A 13846-nucleotide genomic window follows, 5' to 3' on the forward strand; every position below is an offset into this window, starting at 1 on the left:
CTTCTCTGGGCCTCAGTTACCTCTTCTGTAAAACGAGGATTAAGACCGTGAGCCCCATGTGAGACAGGGACCGTGTCCAATCTCATTTGCCTGTATCTCCCCCAGCACTTAGCACAGTGCCTGGTGCATAATAAGCACCGAACAAATACAGCAATTGCTATTATTATTATTATTATTATTATTAACTGGGAAAGGACAGGCTAGATGCCCAGGATGCTTGAACTAATGCTCTGTTTCCACAATGTCCTGAACAAGTCACTTAATTTCTCTGTGCCTCAGTTCCCTCATCTGTCAAATGGGAATTAAGACTCCGAGCCCCATGTGGTACAGGGACTGTATCCAACCTGCTTGTATCTATCCCAGTGCTTAGGACGGTGCCTGGCACATAGTAAGCACTTGACAAATATTTAAAAAAAAAAGTCAGGCTGCTCCCAAGTTTGTCGGAGAAGGTGTATGACTCTAAGATGGAACAAGGATTTTCAGTTGGCTTTGGCATCTTCCTGCAGATTTCTTGTAGACATTGGCCACGACCTTAGGTCTCTGCTGCCTGGCTAGAGTCTGAATCCCCACTCTTGCCACTCATTATATTCAGGCTACAGTTTGCGGGGAGCTGTAGTTTGCGGATCCAGCTGAGCTGAGCCTGGAGAGCATGGGACCTGCTCCTAGCCTGAACCCTGCAGTTCCTTTGGTCAACCCAGTCTGGTTCCAGACGGATTCCACCACCGGCGACTCTTTCTACATCTGGCTCTGCCATTAGAGTGGAAGCTCCTTGCAGACAGGAGGTGTATCTTGTGCTCCCGTTGGTCTCCTCACATGGTTAGTTCAGTGCCCTGCATCCAGTGGGTGCTCAGTAAATGTCGTTAGTCTTCCCATGTGTGCCTGAGGTTTGTGTGTGCCAGCTTGCCCAAACATGGGATGCTTTGGCATGGGAGGCGGGATGGCATCGGCCTGTTTGCCGGGGACACGAGGAGGTCACACTCGAGGCGACTTCAGTGCCCGGCCCGAGTCCAGGACACCTGCCCTTTGCGAGTCCTGGGCCTAAATAGAGCCTTAGCGCAGATATTTTATGGTAGAAAAGCAGAGACCCACCCATCCCCTCCTTGCTGCCCACACCTTCCTAGCCTGTGAGCCCCACAAGGGACAGGAACCATTTCTAGTCCTCACCTATGTATTGTCTCTCAGTGCTAAGTACAATAATAATAATAATAATGGCATTTATTAAGTGCTTACTATGTGCAAAACACTGTTCTAAGTGCTGGGGAGGTTACAAGGTGATCAGGATGTCCAACGGGTGCTATGCTCTGCACATGGTAACTAATTAATAAATACTATTACTACTACTACTGTGAGAACCAGAAATTTCTCAGCCCATGACTGTCGGCCCTCGACACTGACAATAATTGTGGTATTTAGCATACAGTTGCCTAGACTGTAAGCGCACTGTGGGCCATGAACATGCCTGTTTATTTGTTATGTTGCACTCTGCCAAGCACTTGGTACAGTGCTCTGCACACAGTAAGTGCTCAATAAATATGATTGATTGTTTGGTATTTGTTAAGAGAGTACCGTGGACTGTGTCCAATCCAATTTGCTTATATCCACCCTAGCGCTTAGTAGAGTTCCTGACATGGAGTCAGCACTTAACAAATGCCATTATTATTATTATTATTACTATTATTATTATTAATGCATGCCAAGCACAGTACTAAACACTGGATTAGACACCAGTTAATCAGACAGGCACAGTTCCACATGGAACTCACAGTTTAGAGAAGCAGCGTGGCTTATTGGAAAGAGCCTGGGCTTGGGAGTCGGAGGTCATGGGTTCTAATTCCAGCTCCGCCACTTGTCAGCTGTGTGACTCTGGGCAAGTCACTTAACTTCTCTATGCCTCAGTTATCTCATCTGTAAAATGGGGATTAAGACTGTGAGCCCCACCTGGGGCAACCTGATTACCTCGTATCTCCCTCAGCGCTTAGAACAGTGTTTGGCCTAGCCCATTTTTGGGTAGGGATTGTCTCTATCTGTTGCCGAATTGTACTTTTCAAGTGCTTAGTACAGTGCTCTGCAAACAGTAAGTGCTCAATAAATACAATTGAATGAATGAATGAATAGTAAGCACTTAACAATAGCAGCATCATAATCATTTAAGTCAGAGGGAGAAGAGGGGTTTCATTCACATTTTACAGATGAGAAAATTGAGGCACTAGGAAGTGACTTGCCCAAGGTGACCCAGCAGACAAGTGGAGGAACTGGGATTAAAATCCAGTTGCTCTGACTCTCCCAGACCTGAGCTCTTTTCTCTAGGCCAAGCTCTTTCTCAGTAGAGGAAATAGTATAGGACTGGGAACCGGGAAGCCTGGGTTGCAGTATCAGCTCTGTCACTGGTTCACTGTGTGACCTTGGACAAGTCACTAAACCTCTCTGGGCCCCAGTTTCCTCGTCTACAAAATGGAGATAAACTAGATTCATTCTTTCATTCATTCAATCAATCGTATTTATTGAGTGCTTACTGAGTGCAGAGCACTGTACTAAGCGATTGGGAGATGACAGTATAACAATAAACAGACATTTTCCCTGCCCACAGTGAGCTTACAGTCTAGATTGTGAACGCCATCAGGAGCAGGAACTGGGTCCCATCTGATAACTTTGTATCTACCCAAGTATTTAGAACAGAGCAAGTGGTGAATCATTGCCATTATGAATTGTCCTGGCTCTCCTTCAAATTAATTAATTAATAATGGCATTTGTTAAGCACTTACTCTGTGCAAAGCACTGCTCTAAATGCTGGGAAGAATACAAGGTGATCAGGTTGCCCACGTGGGGCTCACAGTCTTCATCCCCATTTGACAGATGAGGTAACTGAGGCACAGAGAAGTGAAGTCACTTGCCCAAAGTCACCCAGCTGACAATTGGCGGAGTCAGGATTTGAACCCATGACCTCTGACTCCCAAGCCTGGGCTCTATCCATTGAGCCACGCTGCTTGGCTTCCCAGGGACCAGTTCAGTCCATCCTTTAGCCCCTGAACAAGGCAGAGGAGGGATCTGGCTCCTCTTTGACCCGTCAGACAGAGCACAGGCCATTCCAGCCTGGAGGGAGAGGAGGAGGATGGAGTTGCTGTTTGGATAACTTTTTTTGCCCACCCGACTCTTGCTCCCGTCCTGCCGTTATTTTGTCTTTAGTCTGGTAAGCCAGACTCGACTGGCCTCCGCTACAGACAGGCCGTCAAACAGTGCCTGTCTGTGCACGGGGAGGATGCCAGTGTTTACCCAGCAGAGGGAAAAGAGGAGAAGAAGGACGAGGAAGAGAGGAGAGGAGAGGAGGAGGAGGAGGCGGTCCATGTGATCAGGGCAGCCCAGCATCTGGGAAGCTGTTGCTGCTTCTCAGGTTTGGCAGTCATGTTCCACCCCTCCTCCTCCTCCCCTTCCTCTCCTCTTCTCCCATCTGCCCCTCCTTTTCCATTTGCTCCTCCTCTCCTCAACCCCTCTTCCCTATTCCATTCTCCATCCACCCTTCCTCCACTCCTCTTCTTCCTCCTCCTTGCCCTCCTCTTCCGTTCTTCCATCCACCCCACTTCCTCCATCTGCTCCTCCTCCTTTGCTTTTCCATTCTCCACCTGCTCTTCCTCTGCTCCTCCTTTCTTCTTCCATCCACCCCCTCCTCCTTCCTCCTCTCCCCACCCTTCCTTCCCTCTTCCATTCTCCATCCACCCTTCCTCCACTCCTCTTCTTCCTTCTCCTTGCCCTCCTCCTCCTCTTCTGTTCTTCCATCCAACCCTCTTCCTCCATCTGCTCCCCCTCCTTCCTCCTCTCCTTCCTTCCCTTTTCCGTTCTCCACCTGCCCTGCCTCTACTCCTCCTCTTCCCCTTCCTTCTTTTTTCTTCTTCCATCCACCCCCTCCACCTTCATCCTCTCCCCCACCCCTCCTTCTCCCTTCCATACTCCACAGGCCCTGCCTCCACTCCTCCTCCTCCTCTTGTCTGCTTCCATCACCTTTCCTCCTCTTCTCCACCCCAGCCCATTCTCCCTCAGCCTTCCCTTTGCTCCTCCTCTTCCTCCACCCATCCCTCCTCCTCCCACAGCCCAGAGAACTTGCCCTGCCCATGTTCTACCTCGGGCCTGGACTGTCCATGTCTCTGGACCTTGATTTTCTTGTCCAGTAACATCCTTCCTCCAAGAAACTAGCTTGTCCACTTCTCTGCTTCCAAGAGAGGAAGGTGCCCACGATCAGTTATTTCTATTAATGTCTGTCTCCCCCTATAATGGTAGTTTTTAAGTGCTTTCTGTGTGCCAGGCATTGTACTTATCGCTGGGGTGAATATGAGGTAATCGGGTTGGACACAGTCCCTGTCCCATGTGGGCTCACAGTTTTCATCCCCATTTTACAGATGAGGCAACTGAGGCCCAGAGAAGTGAAGTGACTAGCCCAAGGTCATACAGCAGACAAGTGGCGGAGCTGGGATTAGAACCCATGACCTTCTGATTCCCAGGCTCGGGCTCTATCCGCTATGCCATGCTGCTTCTCAAGACTGTAAGCTCATCGTGTGGCTTTTAGTGGAAAGAGCTCAGGCTTGGGAGTCAGAGGTCATGGGTGACTGTGAGCCCCGTGTGGGACAGGGACTGCAACCAACCCGATTATCTTGTATCTGCTCCAGTGCTTAGAACAGTGCCTGGCACGTTGTAAGCACTTCAAAATAGCATAAAAATATATATAAAACCACCCCCCATTTACTCTAAGACCAGGCCTCGCCCTTTCTGTTTCTCTTCTCTTGACCCGTAGCCTTGGTTCTGCCTTCTGCCTGCACAGGGTAGGTCGAAGCAGGGGAAACGCAGCAAATGGACGCTCAATCTGGAGAGTGTTCTGACCTCCCCAGGGCTCGGGAGGGAAAAGAGAGGAACCTCAGTCTCCCTGTCTCGGGGGCCGGGACCAGGGCAGTGAGATGCAGATGGTACCTGTGTGAGTTTGGGGCCTGGATTCTTCCCTGGAGCCAGGGCCACAGAGGCGGCAAGGATCAGTGCTGCGAGCCTACTCCGCCTCAGAAGCTCACCCGAGCCCCAAATGGAGGCGATCAGTCAATCAGTGCTATTTATGACTCCTATAAATAACTCCTATTTATTTATAGGAGGCCTTCCCAGACTGAGCCCCTTCCTTCCTCTCCCCCTCGTCCCCCTCTCCATCCCCTCCATTTTACCTCCTTCCCTTTCCCACAGCACCTGTATATATGTATATATGTTTGTACATATTTATTACTCTATTTATTTATTTATTTATTTATTTTACTTGTACATATCTATTCTATTTATTTTATTTTGTTAGTATGTTTGGTTTTGTTCTCTGTCTCCCCCTTTTAGACTGTGAGCCCTCTGTTGAGTAGGGACTGTCTCTATATGTTGCCAATTTGTACTTCCCAAGCGCTTAGTACAGTGCTCTGCACATAGTAAGCGCTCAATAAATGCAATTGATGATGATGATGATTTATGGAGCACTTCCTGGGTGCAGAGCACTGTACTAAACGCTTGGGACTGTACAGTATAACAATATAGCAGACACATTCCCTGCCCACAACAAGCTTACCGTCTAGAGGCGGAGACGGACATGAATATAAATAAAGAAATGACAGATAGGTATGTAATTGGTGAGGGGCTGGAGGGGGGATGAATAAAGGGAGCAAGTCGGGGGATGCAGAAAGGAGTGGGAGAAGGGGACAGGAGGGCTGTCAGGGAAGGCCTCCGGGAGGAAATGGCCTTCAGTAAGGTTTTGAAGGAGGAGGAGAGTAATAATCTGTCAGATATAAAAAGGGAGGGCATTCTAGGCCAGATGGCCGACAGGGCCACGGTAAGCAGCTGCACCGGGCTAAGCGGAAAGGTAGCCAGGGATACCGCCTCTAGCCATTCAGACTGCCCAGAAAATCCAGGTGTGGTAGTGTGGCCTAGTGGGTAGACCAGTTGAGTCAGTTGCTTCACTTGCCACTGGCGCCGCCTCCTTGGGTGGACCTTTGCCAAACCCCTCTCACTCTCAGTTTCCCCCTACGCTGCCATGTCTGGCCCTCTCCCTGCCTCCCAGGGGTGGGATGAGGTTGGGGAGATCATCCGTGACAGCGTTGGAGGCCCTGGGAAGGAAGACACTGTGGGATGAGGCGGGGATAAGGCCGGAAGGGTGTGGAGTGAAAGGGAAGAGAATAATCATAATAAATGTGATTTTAATTAAGCACTTACTCTGTGCCAAGCACTGTCCTAAACCCTAGGGTAGGAAAAAGATATCAGGTCAGATGATGTGTGTGTATCTATAATTCTATTTAGTTATATTGATGCAATTGATGCTATTGATGCCTGTCCACATGTTTTGCTTTGTGTCTGTCTCCCCCCGTCTAGACTGTAAGCCCATTGTGGGCAGAGATTGTCTCTATTGTTGAATTGTACTTTTCAAGCACTTAGTTCAGTGCTCTGCTCACAGTAAGCGCTTAATAAATACGATTGATTGAATGAATGAATACATTGGGAATTCAATATCTGTTAATAATAATATTAATAATAATGGTATTTGTTAAACACTTACTATGTGCCAAGCACTGTTCTAAGTTCTCCTCACGTGGAACATGGACTGTGTCCAACCTGGTAAACTTGTATCTACTCCAGCGCTTAGAACAGTGCTTGGCACATAGTAAACACTTAACAAATGCCACAATTATTATTTTACAGTTTCTGTCCTACCGCACGAGGCTCACCGTCCAAAAAAGGAGGAGGACAGGTACTGGATCTCCATTTTACAGATGAGGAAACGGAGGCCCAGAGAAGTATAATGACAAGCCCAAGGTCACACAGCAGGTAAGTGGAGGACTGAGGATTAGAACCACAGTCCTCCAACACCCAGGCCTGACTTCTTTCCACTAGGCCGCTCTGTGTCTTTGCAGAATGATTTCTCCAGTCTGAGGTCTCGTGGGGCACAGGGAAGAAGTACAGAGGGATGGAAAGACCACCAGGCTGACAAGGAGGAGAACTGGTTTCAAGTCCTGGCTCGGCTACCAACTTTCCTGTGACTTTTGACCCAATCTCCTCCCTCTCCAAGCTCCCAGTTTCCTCATCCGTGTGAGGGGGCGAGGAATTTCCCTCCCATCCTCTCCTTGAGTGGGAATGGAGAAGACACCACCAGACAAACCCTGAAACTAACTCTAAGACAGAGTTACCATGCATGGTGGCTAGAGCTGGGAGTCAGAAGGATGCGGGTTCTAATCCTGGCTCCGCCACTTGTCTGCTGCGTGACCTTGGACAAGTCACTTCACTTCTCTGTGCCTCAGTGACCTCATCTGCAAAATGGGGATTGAGACAGTGAGCCCCACTTGGGGCAGGGGCTGTGTCCAACCCGATTTGCATAGTATTGGGCACAGAGTAAGCTCTTAACAAATACCATGATTATTATTATTATCATATTATTGTTGTTATTATTATTATTATTACTGTGGCGCAACCGGCTCCTGAAAACAAGGAAATCACTTAACTTGGCCAGTCCCCGCTTCCCACATGCACACACACTCAGTCCTTTATCCAGCATACTTTTATTTTTTCATGGTATCTGAGAAGCAGCGTGGTTCATTGGAAAGAGCCCGAGCTTTGGAGTCGGTGGTCATGGGTTCAAATCCTGGCTCCTCCACTTGTCAGCTGTGTGACTTTCGGCAAGTCACTTAACTTCTCTGTGCCTCGGTTCCCTCATCTGTAAAATGGGGATGAAGGATGTGAGCCCCCCGTGGGACAACCTGATCACCTTGTAACCTCCCCAGAGTTTAGAACAGTGCTTTGCACATAGTAAGCGCTTAATAAATGCCATCATCATTATTATTATTATTATTAAGCACTTAATGTGTGCTGGGCACTAAGCTCTAAGCTCTGTAGAACATACAAGCTAATCAGGTTGGACATGATCCCCGTCCCACGGAGGGCTCAGAGTTTTAATCTCCAGTTTACAGATGAGATTATGAGTCAGTCAGTCAATTGCATTTATTCAGCTCCTACTGTGTGCAGAGCACTGTAGTAAGCACTGGGAGACTACAATATAACAGACACATTCCCTGTCCATATTGAGTTTACCATCTAGAGGAGACAGACATTGATATGAATACATACATTACAGATGATGATGATGGTGGCATTTGTTAAGCTCTTACTATGTGCCAAGCACTGTTCTAAGCGCTGGGATAGATACAAGGTAATCAGGTTGTCCCACGAAGGGCTCGCAGTTTTAATCCCCATTTTATAGATGAGGTAACTGAGGCCCAGAGAAGTGAAAGGACTTGCCCAAAGCAACACAGCTGACAAGTGGTGGACCCGGGATTCGAACCTATGACCTCTGACTCCCAAGCCCGGGCTCTTTCCACTGAGCCACGCTGCTCCACCAGCGGCACAGAGGAGTGAAGTGAGTTGCCCAGAGAAGCAGCGTGGCTTAGTGGCGGGAGCAATGGCTCGGGAGTCAGAGGGTGTGGGTTCTAATCCCGGTTCCGCCACTTGTCTGCTGTGTGACATTAATAATAATAATAATAACGGCATTTATTAAGTGCTTACTATGTGCAAAGCACTGTTCTAAGCGCTGGGGGGGATACAAGGTGATCAAGGTTGTCCCACGGGGGGCTCACTGTCTTAATCCCCATTTTACAGATGAGGGAACGGAGGCCCAGAGAAATGAAGTGCCTTGCCCAAAGTCACGCAGCTGACAAGTGGCAGAGCTGGGATTCGAACGCATGACCTCTGACTCCCAAGCCGGTGCTCTTTCCACGGAGCCACGCCATGTCACTGCTCAGTGCCTCGGTTACCTCATCTGTAAAATGGGGATTAAAACTGTGAGCCCCACGTGGGAAAAACCTGATTACCATGTATCTACCCCCGTTCTTAGAACAGTTCTTGGCACATAGTAAGTGTTTAACAAATACCATTATTATTATTATTATTATTATTATTATGTTACACAGCAGACTAGTGGCAGAGTTGGGATTAAAACCCACTTCCTTCTGAGTCCCGGGATGGGGCTCTACCCATTAGGCCACCCTGCTTCTCACCTGCAGCAGAACATCGCTCCCTTCAGCTTCCTCCACACCTCCCACGGGGACGTGGCCTCAGCACCTTTTCAAATTGTCCCCTCTTGTACCTGTCTGATTAGAGGAAGTTCAGCTTCTACCACCTCTGTCACTCACACTGCCCCTCACCAACAGTAACAACCTTCAGAAGACCTGGGTTCTAATCCCACCTCCGCCGCTTGCCTGATGACCTTGGGCGAATCGCTTCACTCCTTGGCGGCCCATTTTCCTCAACAGTGAAACGGGGATTCGATACCTGTTCTCCCTCCCCGCTGGACTGTGAAGCCAAGTGGGACAGGGACTGGGTCTGACCCATTACTGTGCATAGAAGCAGCGTGGCTCAGTGGAAAGAGCCCGGGCTTGGGAGTCAGAGGTCATGGGTTCTAATCCCGACTCCGCTACTTGTCAGCTGTGTGACTTTGGGCAAGTCACTTCACTTCTCTGTGCCTCAGTTCCCTCATCTGTAAAATGGGGATTAAGACTGTGAGCCCCCCGTGGGACAACCTTGATTACCTTGTATCTCCCCCAGCACTTAGAACAGTGCTTGGCACATAGTAAGCGCTTAACAAATACCAACATTATTATTTATTATCTACCCTAGGCCTCGGTTCAGTGCCTGCCGCCCTGCAGACTAGTAAACTCGTTTTGGACAGGGAATGTGTCTGCTAATTCTGTTGTACTCTCCCAGGCATTTAGTACAGTGTTCTGCACTGGGAACATGTCTGCTAATTCTGTCATATTGTACTCTCCCAGATAGTACAGTGCTCTGCACATGGAAACACGTCTGCTAATTCTGTCATATTGTGCTCTCCCAAATACTCACTACAGTGTTCTGCACATAGTAAGTGCTCAATAAATACGATCGATTGATTGATAGTAAGCACTCATTAAATCCCGGCTCTGCCACTTGTCTGCTGGGTGACCTTGGCCAAGTCATTTCACTTCTCTGTGCCTCAGTTACCCCACCTTTAAAATGGGGATTGAGACTGTATCCAACCTGATTTGCTTGTAACTACCCCAGCAGTTAGTTCAGTGCCTGCCACATAGTAAGTGCTTAACCAGTATCGTATTAATAATCCCCCTTCTAGACTGTGAGCCCATTGTTGGGCAGGGACCGTCTCTATATGTTGCCGACTTGGACTCCCCAAGTGCTTAGTAAAGTGCTCTGCACACAGTAAGCGCTCAATAAATATGATCGAATGAATTAAAAACCACTGACTGAGCAGACGTAGCGCTTTACAGATACCACACTTATTCATTATTTCCTGAGGCAGAAACAGAAAAGCCCAGTCTTTCAGGCCTTCAGACCAAATTGGCACCTTCTCTGGAAATAATTATTTTCCCTACCTCAACTAGAGGAAAAAGTGGACTGCTGGTCAACCCTCCAGCCAACCCCAAAATGAGTCTAGCTTGGGTTTCCCGGGCCTGGGAGCCAAGGAACCTGGATTCTATTCCCGCCACCACCACCACCTGGTTACTGCGGACCTGGGGCAAGTCACTTCAGTTCTCTGAGCCTCAGTTCCCTCATCTGTAAAATCTGTAAAATGCGCGCACTATATGGGACGGAGGCTGTGCCCAACCCAATCATCTTGAATTTGTCCCGGTGCTGGAGTCGGTGTCTGGCTTATAGAAGTGCTTAAAAAGTACCATCAAAAACAGCAACAACAGAACAAAATCTGGCCCGCTTCCTCCTCCTCCTCCTCCTCTCCGTCCCATCAGCCGTCCCCTCTAGGACCCCCACGCTCAGCTGGGACCCCGGCCGACCAGCCCTGGGTTTCCCGTTCGGTAGGCACCTTTCAGTTTCCAAACCTCGACTCCTCCCCGTCGCACCCACCCTTCTCCCTCCACTGCGCACATTTTTGCGGCCCAAGTCCCCCAAGAAATGAGCGGCCCAAAACGCCGCAGCGGGGACCCGACGTCCCGTCCCTCCCGCAAGGTCCAAACAGATCGGAAGAAAGGAAGATGGTAGCGCTACTTACCATATGGTTGATCCATGTTGGTCCCTAGTGGCATGTTGACATTGACCATTTCCCCCTCGGCTCAGGTTGGAGAACCCCCAACCCGAGGTGGGGAAAAAGGAGAAAGTGCGAAGGGAACAAAGCCCTGAGAAGAGGAGGTATGGCTAAGAGGGAAGGCCCACAACTCGCCTTCCTGTTATCTTATTGATTCACTTAATCAGGGCTAATGTGGGTGGAGATGTTAAATAGTAACCAGGTCTGATGGAGACCAAACTACAGGGGACTTGGGGCTGTAGCTATAGTAACCGCTGGAAAGCCACCCGGCCCGAGAGGGCTATTTTTTACGGCGGGGTTTCACGAGTGCTTGTTTACTTCTTGATGCGGGTTTTCTTCAGGGCCGCACGCTCCCAGGAAAAGAGGGTTGGCAGCCAGTGTGCCAGGGAGGAAGAGGGTGTGAGGGGTGAGAGTCCAACAGCCCAGCCTGGGAGACACTGCTTTTATTACCATTCCCCAAACAATGGATATGTGTGGGGACCCGAGTCCGGCCTTAGATGATGGGAGAGGTATGTGGGTGTGGGTGTTTTCGGGGAGGCGGATGGATCGAGAGTCAGGTTTGAACGGAGAGACGGCCTCTCCGGTTTGAGCTGGGGTTGACCGGGCTACCCCGGCCATCCCTTCTGCCTCTTAGTAGCGGTAATAGTATTTATTAAGCGTGTAGAGCGTTGGGAGAGAATACACAGAAGAAAATTCAACATGGCCCCTGGTCCATCCTTCCCTTACTTTTCTGTCTTTTAGCATCTGCCTCCCCTGCTAGATTGGAAGCCCCTTGATGGCGGGGCGCTCGCTTACCCGTTCTCTAGTGGTGAGAACACAGGCTTGGGAATCAGAGGTCGTAGGTTTTAATCCCAACTCCATCACTTGTCTGCTGTGTGAGCTAGGGCAAGTCACTTCACTTCGCTGGGCCTCGGTTCCCTCATCTGTAAAATGGGGATTAAGACTGGGACAACCTAATTACCTTGTATCTACCCCAGTGCTGTTTGGTACGTAGTAAGTGCTTAACAAAAACCAACATTATTATTATTATTGGACTGTACCCTCCCAAGCGCTTAGAACAGTGTTCTGCACAAAGAAGCGCTCAATAAATACCATTGAGGAATTGATTCAAATCACTTCTCCTTCATGAGGGGCAGCCCTGCCCCTACTCCTCCACCTCCCCCAACATTTTACCAACCCCTGAGAAGAAGTGAGAAAGTAGAGTCTGGGACTCCCGGTCTTTTTGCAAGGCTATTTATTGTGGGGTTCAGAAGGCAGTCCTGGTGGGGGGCTGGGGGGGGTGCCCAAGTGAGTCCCAGTTTTCTCAGAGCAAGTGGGTGTCAAAGAGTGGAGCAGGGAGCCTCCTCTCAGTTCTTTGGGATTGCGCCGACTGGCTTTCCTGTCATGAAGAGGGATCACCACCCCACCAATTGAATGAATGAGTGAATTCCTTCAATTGTATTTATTAAGCCCTTACTGGGTGCAGAGCACTGTACTAAGCACTTGGGAAAGTACAGTCTCACCTGCCCTTTTACCCCAGAAGGCCCTGCAGGCAGGCTGTAGACCGTACTCCTCTGGACTGTAGGCTCCATGTGGGCAGGGAATGTATCTGTTATATTGTACTCTCCCGAGGACTTAATGCAATGCTCTGCACACAGTAAGCGCTCAGTAAATACCACCGACTGACTGACATATCAACGGGGCAGTCAGAGGACTGGGGGGATTTTCCCTTCATGGCAAATGGGCAGGGTAGGAGGTTAACCCAGTTGGAAGCAGGGCACTTTCTTCAACCCCCCCACCCTGCCCCATCTGTAAAAAGAGGATTTTACTCATCTGTAAAATGGGGATTAAATCCTATTCCCACCCACTTAGATTTTGAGCGCCACATAGTAAGCGCTCAATAAATACGATTGATTGACTGCCCCATCACCACCCTTCTCCCACTCCACGATCCTACAGGAAGAGTCAGTCAGTCAACCGTATTTACTGAGCACTTACTGCACTCCAAGCACTGTACTAAGACCTTGGGAGAGTACAATAGAACAACAAACAGACATTCCCCGCCCATGATCTTAGAGTCTAGAGGGGAAGAGAAAGAGGCAGCTACTAGGAGCTGACTACAGCAGAGTTGGGGGAGTGAAGATGGGGGCATCAATTCACCCATCAGTGGTATTAACTGAGCGCTTACCGAGCGCAGACTACTGTACTAAGCGCTTAGGACAGTACTATAATCATGGTCGACATGATCCATGCTGCTTAGTACAGTGCAAGCGCTTAGTACAGTGCTCTGCACACAGTAAGTGCTCAATAAATGCTATTGAATGAATGAACAAGGAGCTTAGAATCTAGTGAAGGAGTTTACGATCCAGTGAGGAAGCATTCGTTCATTCATTCAATCATATTTACTGAGCACTTACTGTGTACAGAGCACTATACTAAGCACTTGGAAAGTACAATTTAGCAATAAAGAGAAACAATCCCTGCCCACACCAGGCTTACTGTCTAGAAGAATAATGCAGTATTTGTTAAGCGTTTACTATGCACCAAGTACTGTTCTAAGTGCTGGAGGAGATCCAAGGTCATCAGGTTGTCCCATGTAGGGCTCACAGTCTTAATCCTCATTTTACAGATGAGGTGATTGGGCACAGAGAAGTTACGTGACTTGCCCAAAGTAACACAGTGGAGCCGGGATTATGCCACTTCTATTGTACTCTCTCAGCTGCTCAATATAGCGCTGTGCACACAGTAAATGCTGAATAAATACCGCTGATTAGACCCTAACCTCGTCGTGGG

The 13846-nt window shown here is 48.9% G+C and overlaps 1 long non-coding RNA gene across 1 annotated transcript; it reads left to right on the forward strand.

Annotated features, from left to right (window-relative positions):
- The first annotated feature begins 351 nt into the window (after positions 1 to 351).
- LOC119931646 lies at positions 352 to 7247 on the forward strand. Its single transcript, XR_005452142.1, has 3 exons — positions 352 to 816; positions 6700 to 6825; positions 6912 to 7247. It is a non-coding gene; the product is annotated as an uncharacterized LOC119931646 (long non-coding RNA).
- Positions 7248 to 13846: the final 6599 nt, after the last annotated feature.

Source organism: Tachyglossus aculeatus, chromosome 8 (assembly GCF_015852505.1).
Source record: "Tachyglossus aculeatus isolate mTacAcu1 chromosome 8, mTacAcu1.pri, whole genome shotgun sequence".
In the NCBI taxonomy this organism is placed as follows: domain Eukaryota; kingdom Metazoa; phylum Chordata; class Mammalia; order Monotremata; family Tachyglossidae; genus Tachyglossus; species Tachyglossus aculeatus.